Below are 13496 nucleotides of genomic sequence, written 5' to 3' on the forward strand. Positions count from 1 at the left end.
GGATTTCCAACTTTTGTAGAAAAATACTTTTCAGATGTAAAAGACAAATATGAGATCATTAAATAAACACCTAAAACTTTCATAAGTGAAAAGACAAACAAAAGCATAAAAACCATACATTCTAAGATCATTAAAATGGAGATAGAGTTAATAATACACTTTGTAAATTTGAAAAAGTGAAATAACTTTTTAAATAAAAGACTATGTGATCTGATATTTTATATATATAATAAGAATACTGTTTTTCTCATTTTCTTTTCTTATTAACTTTTTCTTTCTCTACTTTAAGAAAAACACAACTTTTTTTTTCTTAAAATTTTAAGATAATTTAATTATCATTTTAGTGCATTATTTCAAAAAGAATATATCATTTTAGTTTGTGAGGCTTCCCCAACTATACAGATTTCAGATTTCTTTTTCTTAGAACAACTTTCCATCAAAATCAAAAGATCAAAGTTACATAACACGTGTCTTTTGTTCCAAGACTAGCGAATAGAATTATATATCAAATTACAATGTATGTTTTTTTCAATACTAGTTTTTATTCTTTTGTTGATAAGACAGATTGGCTAATATCTGTTCTAGACGATGGTTTGATTTATTCATTAATATAATTCTTTCATTCGTTCTTAAAAAAAGATCAATATGTTAATTATGTTTCAAAAAATTTATGTGAATTTTTTAGGAGAGATTATTATTTTTAAAAATACTTATTCAATTTTATAAAAAAAATTATATTCTTCATTGATAAAATAGAAGAAGGGTATATTAGAATTTAAATTAAACATAGAATCCAAGTTTTCTTTTTTGAATTGATTTTGTTTATAAGTAGTGGAATTGAAGAATTTTAATAAATGTTAATGAATAAAAAATTGATAATAAAATATCATAACTTAAAACAACCTCTAATATAATATAATATAATATAAAATGAAAATAACAGAAAGAAGTTTGTTTGTAGTTGTAGTATTTAATATAAATAAATGAATGAAAATGAAATATAGATTATACAAAAAAAAAATAAAAAAAAAATAAAGAGTAGAGAACAGGAGGAGTCGGTAGAGGAGAATGGATAAGAATATGAGTACGTCTGACGTGGAAGTGGATATGACCCCGAAAGGAATGGGGGTTGGTGGTGGGCATTTAAAATGGTTGTGGTTGGTACCATAACCATTGCATTTTAAACTACCACGTGTATCTTACTATCTTTTCTTTCCACGCTTCGGCCTGTTTGATGATCAGAATAACCACTTTTATAAATTTTCCGATTATTGATTCGAAATCCTGGAGGATTTTTTTTTCTAAATAAAGATTTTTGTTTGGTAGACAGGGAAGGCACAGGCCCAGACAACAAAAAGGAAAGCTAAATTAAACACCTACTATTCTATTAAACATTAAACCTCTACTATCCTTAGTTAGAATCGCTTGGCGGCTTGTACGCGCGCATCAAACTCATGATGTTCCAGGGAACAAGAACCTGCAAAGTTCGCCATCCAGTCCGCGACGCGGTTTCCTTCTATGTAGATGTGAACGAATTGAACTAACCAATCTCTATCTCGGAATTCAATATAGCGGACAATCAGCCAAGCATACGGGTGGTGCGGTTCAGGGGTACTGGTGACCAGTTTGAGAGCCGTTTGCGAGTCTGATTCAATAATAACCTTCCGGAACCCATTAGACCAAGCTATATGGAGGCCAAAATAAATGCCCCAAACTTCCGCAAGTGTTACGGTGCAGTACCCTATATTAGCTCCAAATCCTCCAAGCCAATGGCCCCTCCAGTCTCTAATCAAGCCTCCTGTGGCGGCATGACCTGGGTTTCCCTTGCAAGCACTGTCGGAGTTGACCTTCACCCATTCCTCCCCCGGCGCCTGCCAACAGATCCATATACTTCGAGCAACCTTATCACCCGGGTTCCTATTCATACTCCGGGCCAGAATAAATTCTTCACTGGCCTACTTAACAAAAGATGTTGTATCCCCTAGTCCGATTGTGTCACTAAATAGGTGGTTGTTTCTCCACCGCCAAAGCCACCAGATCCCGAAACCAAAGACTGACGACCATGGTTGGCCCTTAAAGGAGCTGGAAGAACTGAGATTAGAAGCAAGCCAATCCTCAAGGGTATCCGTGAAGAAGCGGGGGAGCCTGTTCGGATATCCCAGACTGACCCAAAAATTACGAGCATTACCACAATCCCTCAGCAGGTGAATTTCCGTCTCATCGGCTTGGTTATAGACGCCACATTGGCCACTCGAGGCGAGGTGTCTTTGACAACGATTAGCATTACACATTAGACCCCTGTGAGACACCACCCATATGAAGCACTTAATTTTTCCGGGTACCTCGAGATGCCAGATCCGCGGCCAGAGGCTTGAACCATTTACTGAACGATGCAGCGAGGAGCAGGTTCATAGCCCGACGCTACCGAATAAGAGCCATGATTTGTGCCTAGCAGTACCATTAATCATCTACTACACTAGTTGGGCAAACAGCCAGCGCTGCAATCTGGTTCCGCTGCCATGTTGATAGGTAATTCCCAAGCAGGTCCCAGGGCCACGAACAGAGCTATTCATTCTAGAAGCTCGCAACAGAACCCTCCAACTACTCCGGCAGAGGTTCATTGTCGCACCCTTCCAGCAGGTTAGCTTCTCCACACCATCTATCTTTCCAAAAACTGGTACCTCGACCATTATAGATGAGCTTAGCTGCTCCCTTCTATAAGACCCGGCCACCTGCAACTATCCCTCTCCAAGTGCTAGATTGGGAGGCTCTGTACTGAAGGAGGTTCAAACCTTGTCTTCCCCTTCCATATTTTGCATGCATGGTTTTTACCCAGTTGGAGTTGTTATTCGTTATAAGGTTCTAACTCAATCTAGCGAGCATAGAAACATTGAACTCGTGCATAGTCCTAATTCCAAGGCCTCCTAGCCTCTTAGGCCTGCAGACAACAAACCAATTAATCAGATGCAATTTCCTTTCTTGGCCATATGATCCCCAAAGGAAATTCTTGTTGTATTTATCTAGACGGTGGCAGATGCTCATAGGGAGGAGGGCCGTTTGCATTGTATATCTCGGGATTGCTGAAGTTACAGCCTTAATGAGAGTTACGCGACCAGCAAAATTGAGGCACTTAGTCTTCCACCGTGTAAGCTTCGCCTGAACGCGATTAAGCACATAGCCATAGGTCTCTTTGGAAGCCCTTTTGTGAACAATTGGCATACCTAGGTAACAGCCAAGGTCATCGGTTTTACTAATTCCCAAGATTTCACAAACTCTTCTACTCTCATTGCTTGGGACGTTGTCAAAGAAGAGGACTCTGGACTTGGGAAGGCTAACCTTTTGACCTGAGCAATCTGAGAAGTCATATAGGTCTCATGGATTATATAGGCTTGATTAATTGAGGCTTTTGATATCAGGACAATATCATCGATGAAGAAAATGTGGGACAGCTTCGGACTTCCTCGAGATAGGCGAATAGCCTTCCATCTATCCTAGTTCACAGCATCAGTGATCATATGCCCGAGTCGCACCATGCACAACACAAAGAGGTAAGGGGATAGGGGGTCCCCTTGTCTGAGACCCCTAGACGGTTTGAAACTCTGAAGAGGCTCACCATTCCACAAGATCAACATAGAGGTTCCAGTGACACAGGCCATAATGAGTTGGATGAGTTGATTATCCAGACCCAGAAGCTGAAGGGTATCCTAGAGGAAGGACCAGGATATTCTGTCATAAGCTTTTTCAAGATCCAGCTTCATGACCATATAACCCATGTTTCCTCGCTTCGTTTTAAAAGAATGGATCGTCTCTTGGAGCAGGATGATGTTGCCTGAAATTTGTCTGCCTGGGACAAAGCTGCTTTGGGAAGGTCCTACTATCTCTCTCGGTATGGGCTTGAGGTGATTCACGATACACTTCGTCACAACCTTATAAAGAACGTTGCAGAGAATGATGGGGCGAAACTGCGTAATATTCTTAGGCGAGGCAACTTTGGGAATCACCATGATAAAGGTTTCATTCCAACCATTCGGAATTATACCTGAATTTAGAGCTTGTAGTGTGGCTGCCGTGACTTGCTCACCAATATCGTCCCAAAGATGATGGGAGAATCCCGCCTAAAAACCGTTGGGTCCGGGGGCCTTAAACCGCCCCATTTTAAATAGTGTGGTACGGACAGAGGCATTAGAACACCGAAACTGCCTAGCAGCCGAGAACCAGCTCGGGATGGGGGGAAACTGATTGACAGTTGAGAGCATCAGTCGATGGTTATTCTCCTCAATATACAACCCCTTGTAATAATCATCCACTAGCCTTGTAATCTCTTGTTCCTGCCACACCCAAGTCCCTTCATTGTTCTTCAAACAGTCAATGCTATTATTTCTCCTTCGGATAATTATGGTAGTGTGAAAGAACGAGGAGTTCATATCACCAAAGCAGAGCCACCTAACCCGAGATTTCTGGAACCAGAGTGTCTCTTCTTGGAGAAGAACCAAGTTCGACTCTCTGGAAAGGAGCCGTTCAAGGCGCGGAAGACCTCGAGTCTCACGGACTGTGATATCTTTTTGAACACCCTCAAATCTATGGTAAAGCCGATGTTTCCTGTATTGAATATTACCAAAGACCTGTTTGTTCTATGTGTGTAGAGCCGGGACCAAATCCTGTAAACTGCTAGAAATATTGTTTGAAAAGTTCCAAGCTGTAGCAAAGAATTGGGCGAACTGCGAATGTTGAAGCCAGGCGGCTTCAAATCTGAACGTGCGAGTACTGATGCGCCTCATGGTTGAGACTCACTAATGGATAAGTGTACCCCATCGTTATCAAGTAATAATCTGGACAAGTCTAGGTATCGAATCCACAGGATTTACTGCTACAAGTATCAAGCTACTCGGTCGGGTGATGTTATCTAGGCTTTGGGGGGTTTTGATTTGTTTTGTTTTAAGTTAATCTATTCCTAGTTGAATACTCTACTCCTAGCTAAGTTATTCTAATTCTAACTAATTTATTCTACTCCTAATTAAGTTATTCTACTCCTAGTTAAGTTAAACTACTCCTAATTAAGTTATTCTACTCCTAGTTAAGTTAAACTACTCCTAGTTAAGTTAAACTACTCCTAAGTGATCTTTCACTAATGCAATTACTCTACTCCTAGTTAAGTTTAACTTAATCTATTCCTAGTTGAATTACTCTACTCCTAGCTAAGTTATTCTAATTCTAACTAAGTTATTGTTAAGCCCAAAATATACCTAAAATATCATTAATATTTACATCATTATTTTTACAAATTTATGTTGTTTATATCTGTTTAGATTACTTTTACTCTCAAATATCTTTCTTTCTTGCAAGGTACCTAAATATTTGGTAAAATCCAAATATGAACGAAAAAGGATCAAAAACAGAAGAAAAACCCTACAAAAGGAGTCAAAGACGACGTAAATCAAAAGCGCCAAGTCAAGGACACGAACGAGAGCAAAGAAGTGAAAAACACAGCATGCCGCGACAGCGAATCCCCCACCCGCGGCCGCGACACGCGTGGTTCAGCTACTTCCTCCCTTCGTCCAAAGCTCAACTTAATGCTCCCCCATTCACGGCCGAGGATTCCCATTCTCGGTAAGTGCAGAAATTCTGCCAAAGTGCATTTAACACATGTTGAAATCCAAGAAACGCGTTCGTTCAAGTGGATAAAGACGTCCTTTCACAACGGACACGACTCTTAACCAACGGATACAATTTTTCACAAAAGACACATCACTTCAATCTCAACCCTTTAACATCTATAAATAAAGAGTTGGTGTTGAGAAAAATGGATGTAATGTTATGTAATATAGATATAGAATCAGAGCGTAGAACTAATGTCTAAGTTCTAAGCAAAAATAGTTCGAGAGTTAGAAATTAGATTCTGTACAAAACAAGATGAGGTACACATATTGTTTATAGTTTAATTACAACTCAGTAGCGTTTAGACATTGTTCCAGTTTTAGTTTGCATTTTGGTAGTGGCCGACCGAATCCCTATTACGAAGTTACAGCGAGAAGATTGAGTAGAGTGTTCGCCCCTGAGCCTGACAACCTCTAAGGAAACCCAAGGAAAGGACTGATCAGCCGTTCACTTGCACGCCCTCGAAGAACTCGATGCTCCATGTTCTCTGTAAACTTGTATCAATTTATATTTCATCTAATAAAGTCCGTTCTATTCGATAAATGGTTATGCAGCACTTATGGTAACCAATCCACTAAAGTGATTGCTGGTGTTTTCCTTAAAACGTAGTTAAATTCAAAATCATTACAAGGAAACTTTGTTGAACACTTAGGCAAATTATCATCTCGAAAGAGTTTTAATTTGATTAAGGGCAACTATCCCGAAAGGGTTTTGTCGCGTTCAAAGCCAATTAATTAGAGGTTCCGTCATTTATTTCATCATCTTAATTGATACAAAGTTTAAGTTGTTTTCTTTGCTTAATGCAAATGAATGCATTCATTTGTTTTTCTAAAAGTTCTAAATGTTCCTGTTTTGTAAAATTCATCCCTAAATCAGAAGATCTTTCTAACAATCGATATATTCTAATATAAAATCTTAATCCAGCATTTTCAAATACTCAAAGTCCACAAACTCAATTAAACAATTTCCTAAATTCAATTAGACAAATTTCACTTTTCATTTACATTCAATAGTAAATCTAACAAGTTCGAAATTAACAGATTCAAAAATAAGTTTTTCGTTAAAAAACGTATCCCTGTGGGATCGATATTTTTATTACTACAAGCGAAACCGTGCACTTGCGGAAATCGCTCAACAAGTTTTTGGTGCCGTTGCCGGGGATACGCCAAAATTTTTGACAAAAATTTTATTTTTCGTATTTTATTTTCGAATCTAGGTTTACACATTATTTTTATACAACTTTTACATTTTATTTATTTTCAGTTTATATAACATATTTGTTTTCAATTTTGTTTTGAAGGTAGTTTGGGCCGTGCAACAATTTCAAGTTCATGCGCAGTTCGCGAAGTTCGGGCACACCACCAGACCCTCTTGATCCAGAAATTGAAAGAACACTTAAGAAAAACAAGAAAAACAACAAACACAAAGACAAAACACCCTTAAAAACCAAAGTAGTCCAGCCAGAAAATATGGCCGATCCACCGACACTTATGGATTATGCTAGGCCAGGAATGGCCGGTGTAACTAATAGTGTAGTTAGACCCCGTATAAACGCAAATCAATTTGAAATTAAGCCTGCTTTGCTTAATATGTTGCAAAACAACGTAACATTTTACGGACTACCTAACGAAAACCCTAATGCCCATTTGACAAATTTCTTAGAAATTTGTGACACTTTTAAAATTACCGATGTAACAGCCGAAGCAATCAAACTTCGCCTCTTCCCTTTCACTTTGAAGGATAAGGCAAAAATTTGGTTAACTTCTATGCCTGCTGCAACATTTGAAACTTGGGACCAATTAGCCCAAGCGTTTTTATCAAAATATTTTCCTTTAGCAAAAACCGCAAGAGTCATCAAAGAATTGACATCTTTTACCCAAAATGATAATGAAACTCTTTATGAGGCTTGGGAACGTTTTAAAGAACTTCAACGTTTATGCCCACACCACCAACTGCCAGATGCACTTTTAATGCAGACATTCTATAATGGATTAAATCCTACAACTAGAGGTTCATTAGATGCTATGTCTGGAGGGTTATTTATGAAGAAGACGTCCGCCCAAGCAAGAGAACTTTTGGAGGAAATGGCAATCAACAGCAGTATGTGGCCCGCAGAGCGTGGACATATACCAATGGCGAAACCATCATCCTCAGGTACATCATCGGTTAAAGGTATAATGAATCTTGATCCAGTTGCGATGTTACAAGCCCAATTTTCTGCTTTATCGCACAAAATTGATAGGTTTATGGCACCATGCGATCCTAATGATCCGATCCAAACAGACATTGATTACGAAGGTATGAATGAGATAGAACAGGTAAATTTTGTCCAAGGACAAAACCAAACTACTAATCCTTATTCTAATACTTATAATCCTGGATGGAGAAATCATCCTAACTTTAACTGGAAAGATAGTAATAATAATAATAATGCAAATGCTAATCAATATCGTGTAAATAATTATCAAAATCAAACAAGAGATACGATTAGCACTTTATCTTCAAAAATCGACAAATTTATCGATGCTATGAATGGAAAGGTAAGTAATCAAGACGAAGGTTTTAAACGGATCGAAAGTAAATTCGATCAGCTTATCAAAAACCAATCATCTAGCATCCATAATTTGGAAGTTCAAATTGGACAACTTGCTAAATCAATTCCATCCCACAAAGAGGGAAGTCTTCCCAGCCAAACGGAAGAAAATCCGAAAGAGCATGTTAAGGCTATCACTCTTCGCTCGGGGAAAAACTACTTAGGTCCGGAAATGCCCGAAAATTCAACTTTACCTGGAAATGATTTACCAAAATCCAACGAAGATACGTTAAAACAAAAAGATACACCAATTGACTCTGGTACGAAACCTTTTGTACTAAAACCACCTTTTCCACACAGGGTCCGAAATAAGGACCATGATAAACAACTTTTATCATTTTTAGATAAACTTAAAAATTTGCATATAAATTTAACATTCATGGATGCAATTACGCAAATTCCTAACTATGGAAAATTCTTGAAAGATTTAATTTCAAAAAAGATTAGTTGGGAAGGAATTTCATCCATTTCACTTTCTGAAGATTGTAGTTCGATAGTATCAAGCAAATTACCTACTAAACTCAAAGATCCCGGATGCTTTACCATTCCGTGTAAATTGGGAAATATGGAATTCCCAAGTTGTCTTTGTGATTTAGGAGCTAGTATAAACTTGATGCCATTGTCTATTTTTGAAAAATTAGGTTTAGAAGAGGACATCAAACGTACCAATATGGTTTTGCAATTAGCGGATCAATCCACTAAAAGACCATATGGTATAATTGAAGACGTTTTAGTAAAAGTTGACAAATTTATTTTTCCTACTGATTTTGTTATCTTAGATTTTGCTTATGATGTTAATTGTCCGCTAATCTTTGGTAGACCGTTCATGAACACGGGACGTGCTCTAGTTGATGTGTCGGAAGGAAAAGTAGTTTTAAGAATAGGTGACGATAAGATCGAGTTCGATATGAATCAAGCGATGAAATATCCTATGGAGGATTTCGCCTGTATGAAGCTTGATTTAGTTGAAGAATGTGTTAATGATATTGTTCAAAGAGAAGAAATAATAGAACCTATAATGGGTGAAGAATTAGAAGATAAGGACCCAGAGCCTTTGATTCGAGAAGATGGACCAGTTCCGCCTTCAGTAGTAGTTCCACCAAAATTAGAACTTAAAGAATTACCAAACCATCTGAGATACGCTTTCCTAGGCGGAAGTGATACTCTACCTATAATCATCTCTAACAAATTAACAAAAAATCAAGAAGAAAAATTGAAAGAAGTTGTTAGAAATAGAATAGGAAGTATGGGATGGCAGATTTCAGATTTAAAAGGAATTAATCCTAGTATTGTAATGCATAGGATTCACTTAGAAGAAGATAAGCCACCTAAAGCGGATAGACAAAGACGTTTAAATCCGAATATGAAAGAAGTAGTCAAAAATGAGATTACTAAACTCTTAGACAATGGAATCATTTATCCTATTTCGGATAGTGAATGGGTTAGTCCAATCCATTGTGTATCCAAAAAGGGAGGCATAACTGTAGTAAGGAATGATGAAGGTGAATTAATACCTACGCGAACCACGACCGGTTGGAGAGTTTGTATAGATTATAGGAACCTAAATAAGGCAACTAGGAAAGATCATTTTCCTTTACCTTTCATTGATCAAATGATCGAAAGGATAGCCGGTCATGCATTTTATTGTTTTCTTGATGGCTATTCCGAATTTTTTCAAATATATATTTACCCGGATGACCAAGATAAAACAACCTTCACATGTCCTTATGGAACATTTGCATATAGGAGAATGCCTTTTGGTCTATGTAATGCACCAACAACTTTTCAACGTTGTATGACTGCAATTTTTAATGATTTCATCGAAGATATCATAGAAGTATTTATGGATGATTTTTCAGTTTATGGAGATTCTTTTGATGCATGTTTAAAAAACTTAGATAAAGTTCTTTCTAGATGCGAAGAAACGAATTTAGTATTAAATTGGGAAAAATGTCATTTCATGGTTGATGAAGGAATTGTTTTAGGTCATAAAATATAAAAGGATTAGAAGTGGATAGAGCAAAAACTTCAGTAGTAGAAAAATTACCCCCACCAACAACTGTCAATGGAGTAAGATCGTTTCTAGGACATGCAGGTTTTTACAAACGATTTATAAAAAACTTTTCTGTAATCTCCAAACCACTTACTAATTTGCTTATGAAGGATTCAACCTTCGATTTTAATGAAGATTGCATTAAAGCTTTCGAGACATTGAAAACAGCTTTAGTCAGTGCACCCATAATTGCTAAACCCGATTGGGATTTACCTTTTGAAATCATGGGTGATGCAAGTGACCTAGCTGTAGGATGTGTTTTAGGTCAAAGAAAGGATAAAAGATTACATGTTATATATTATGCAAGTCACACATTGTCCGGTGCACAGTTAAATTACACAACAACAGAAAAAGAGATGTTAGCCGTAGTATTTGCATGTGATAAGTTTAGGTCATACTTGTTAGGATCTAAAGTTATTATTTATACAGATCACACATCTTTACGTTATCTGTTTGCTAAGAAAGATGCAAAACCGCGTCTGATTAGATGGGTTTTGTTGTTACAAGAATTTGATATAGAAATTAAAGACAAAAAGGGAGTAGAAAACCTTATCGCCGATCATCTATCAAGACTAGAAGATGAAAACGGTCCTATAGGTGAAACTATCGGTATACGAGATGATTTCCCCGATGAACATCTCTATCAAGTAGAAAGTGTCATGTCACCATGGTATGCAGATATTGCTAATTATCTTGCAACCGATATTGTTCCGGAAGGATTATCTTTCCAACAAAGGAGGAAATTTTTCTTCGATATTAAACAGTATTTTTGGGAAGATCCCTTTCTATTCAAATCATGTGGTGACGGGATAATTAGGAGATGTGTTGGAGAAAATGAATATGAATCTATAATAACGGAATGTCATTCCAGCTCATATGGAGGACATAATGGAGTTAATAAAACGGTAGCTAAAATATTGGAATGTGGTTTCTTTTGGCCTACGATGTTTAAAGACGTTGGTTCATTTATTACTCGTTGTGATAAATGCCAAAGAACGGGAAATTTAGGAAGGAAAGATGAGATGCCCCTCACAAACATATTGGAAGTTGAAATCTTCGACATGTGGGGAATTGATTTCATGGGACCTTTTCCGTCTTCCAATGGTAAAACTTACATATTAGTAGCCGTTGATTATGTTTCGAAGTGGGTTGAAGCAATTGCAACCCCTACGAATGATTTTAAAATAGTTGTTAATTTTCTTGACGATATATTTTGTAGATTTGGTTGTCCTAGATTCGTTGTTAGTGATGGCGGTACCCATTTCATCAATCGAAATTTTGATATACTTATGAAAAGGTATGGAGTACGCCACCGCATGTCAACGCCATACCATCCTCAGTCAAATGGTCAGGCGGAGATCTCAAATAGAGAACTCAAATGGATTCTAGAGAAAACTGTTTCATCATCAAGAAAAGATTGGTCACAAAAACTCAATAATGCGCTATGGGCATACCGTACTGCATTTAAATCACCAATAGGAATGACTCCATATCGTTTGGTATATGGAAAAGCATGGCATTTGCCAGTAGAATTAGAACATAAAGCCTATTGGGCTATTAGAAAACTTAATTTTGATTTACAACAAGCAGGAAAGAAACGTTTGCTCAATTTAAATGAGTTAGATGAGTTACGTCATCTATCGTATGAAAATGCGAGGATTTATAAAGAAAGAGTGAAAAAATGGCACGATGCCAAAATCAAAGTCAAACACTTTAATGTTGGAGATAAGGTGCTGTTATTTAATTCACGGCTTCGTATATTTCCAGGAAAACTTAAGTCCAGATGGACCGGACCGTATTTAGTCATCAAAACATTCGACTATGGTTCTTTAGAACTTGAGGAAACTAACGACAATCGTTTCAAAGTTAATGGTAATAGATGTAAAATTTATTACGAAAATATTTCCGAAATAGGAACTAATTTCGTAATAAGATTTCCTGACATATAAATCATTTCGTTTTTCTACACATAGTTTTTATTTATTTATTATTTTTATTTTATTTTGTTTTAGATTATATCATTTTATGTTAGAATTTTAGATATATAAAAAATATATTCAAGTCATGATTTTTAATTAATTTTTAGGAATTTAATGTGAATTAGAAGAAATTTTGTGATTCTCAGTTGAGAATATGGAATTCTCAGTTGAGAATTCACATATTTAGAATTCTTAAAAAGATAAGGAATTTTCTGAACTTATAGATAATTTAAAATTCTCAGTTGAGAATTTGGGTATTTCTAGTTAGCTAGGGAAGTTCTGAACTTACAGAGGATTTGAGATTCTCAGTTGAGAATTCTGACTTTAATAGATTTCAAATAGACAGGAAAAATTCTGAACTTACTGAGGATAGGGATTCTCGATAGAGGATCAGAAAATAGAGGTTTTGATGCCTGATTTCCGCAAGGAAATTAGCGTGTCGCGACCGCGGCTCAGAATCCTCGGTCGCGACACGGTGAATTTCTGCAGAAATCAGACCTGTGTTCTTCATTTTCCAGCAGACACAACTTTTCAGAAACGAAAAATTGAGTTTCTTCATTTTTAAGAGGTCTGATTTTATGCCTTTTCACTTCAAAACAACACCTCTTTTTCATCCTAGGATTTTATAAATAGGTTCTAGAGGTTCAGTTTTCTGTCACATTCTTTTCATCTCTGTCAGAACAATTCTCTGATTTTCTTACAATTCATCTACCCAGAAAATAAGTTCAGAACACTTTTTTTTTTGCTTCCTTACTCATTCCAAACACCATGACTTTTACAAACACACCATCTAAGAAAGTTGTTGCTTCACGCAATAAACATACTGATATATCAGAGCGTTATGGATGTAACTTTCCTATCTTCAATCATGATGAGGGAAGGCGCTTCTTGAGGCTTCGATACACATTCTTTGTAGGAATGCTATACATGGATGACTTTCTTAACGATCAACTGGGAATTAAAGACGATATGAGTCGCTACATGGAACGTTTAGGATGGACCAGATTTGTTGATATGAAGTTTCCTATAATTGGAGACTGGATATTAGAATTCTTCTACACGGTTCGTTTTGTTAACAAGCGTCGGGTGCGTCTTAGCTTTCGTCGGGATGGCAAAACTTTTACTTTTGGATATCCTGAATTACATGCTTGGTTTGGTTTTCCCATAAAGGATAATATCAAACGTCATCATGGAAGAGACATGACATCCACTGATA

At 36.9% G+C, this 13496-nt stretch overlaps 1 non-coding gene across 1 annotated transcript; it reads right to left on the reverse strand.

Annotated features, from left to right (window-relative positions):
* Window positions 1-7502: 7502 nt before the first annotated feature.
* LOC136231612 (small nucleolar RNA R71) lies at window positions 7503-7609 on the reverse strand. The gene has a single exon (XR_010689985.1). It is a non-coding gene; the product is annotated as a small nucleolar RNA R71 (small nucleolar RNA).
* Between the last annotated feature and the right edge of the window lie 5887 nt (window positions 7610-13496).

Source organism: Euphorbia lathyris, chromosome 5, assembly GCF_963576675.1.
Source record: "Euphorbia lathyris chromosome 5, ddEupLath1.1, whole genome shotgun sequence".
Classification (NCBI taxonomy): domain Eukaryota; kingdom Viridiplantae; phylum Streptophyta; class Magnoliopsida; order Malpighiales; family Euphorbiaceae; genus Euphorbia; species Euphorbia lathyris.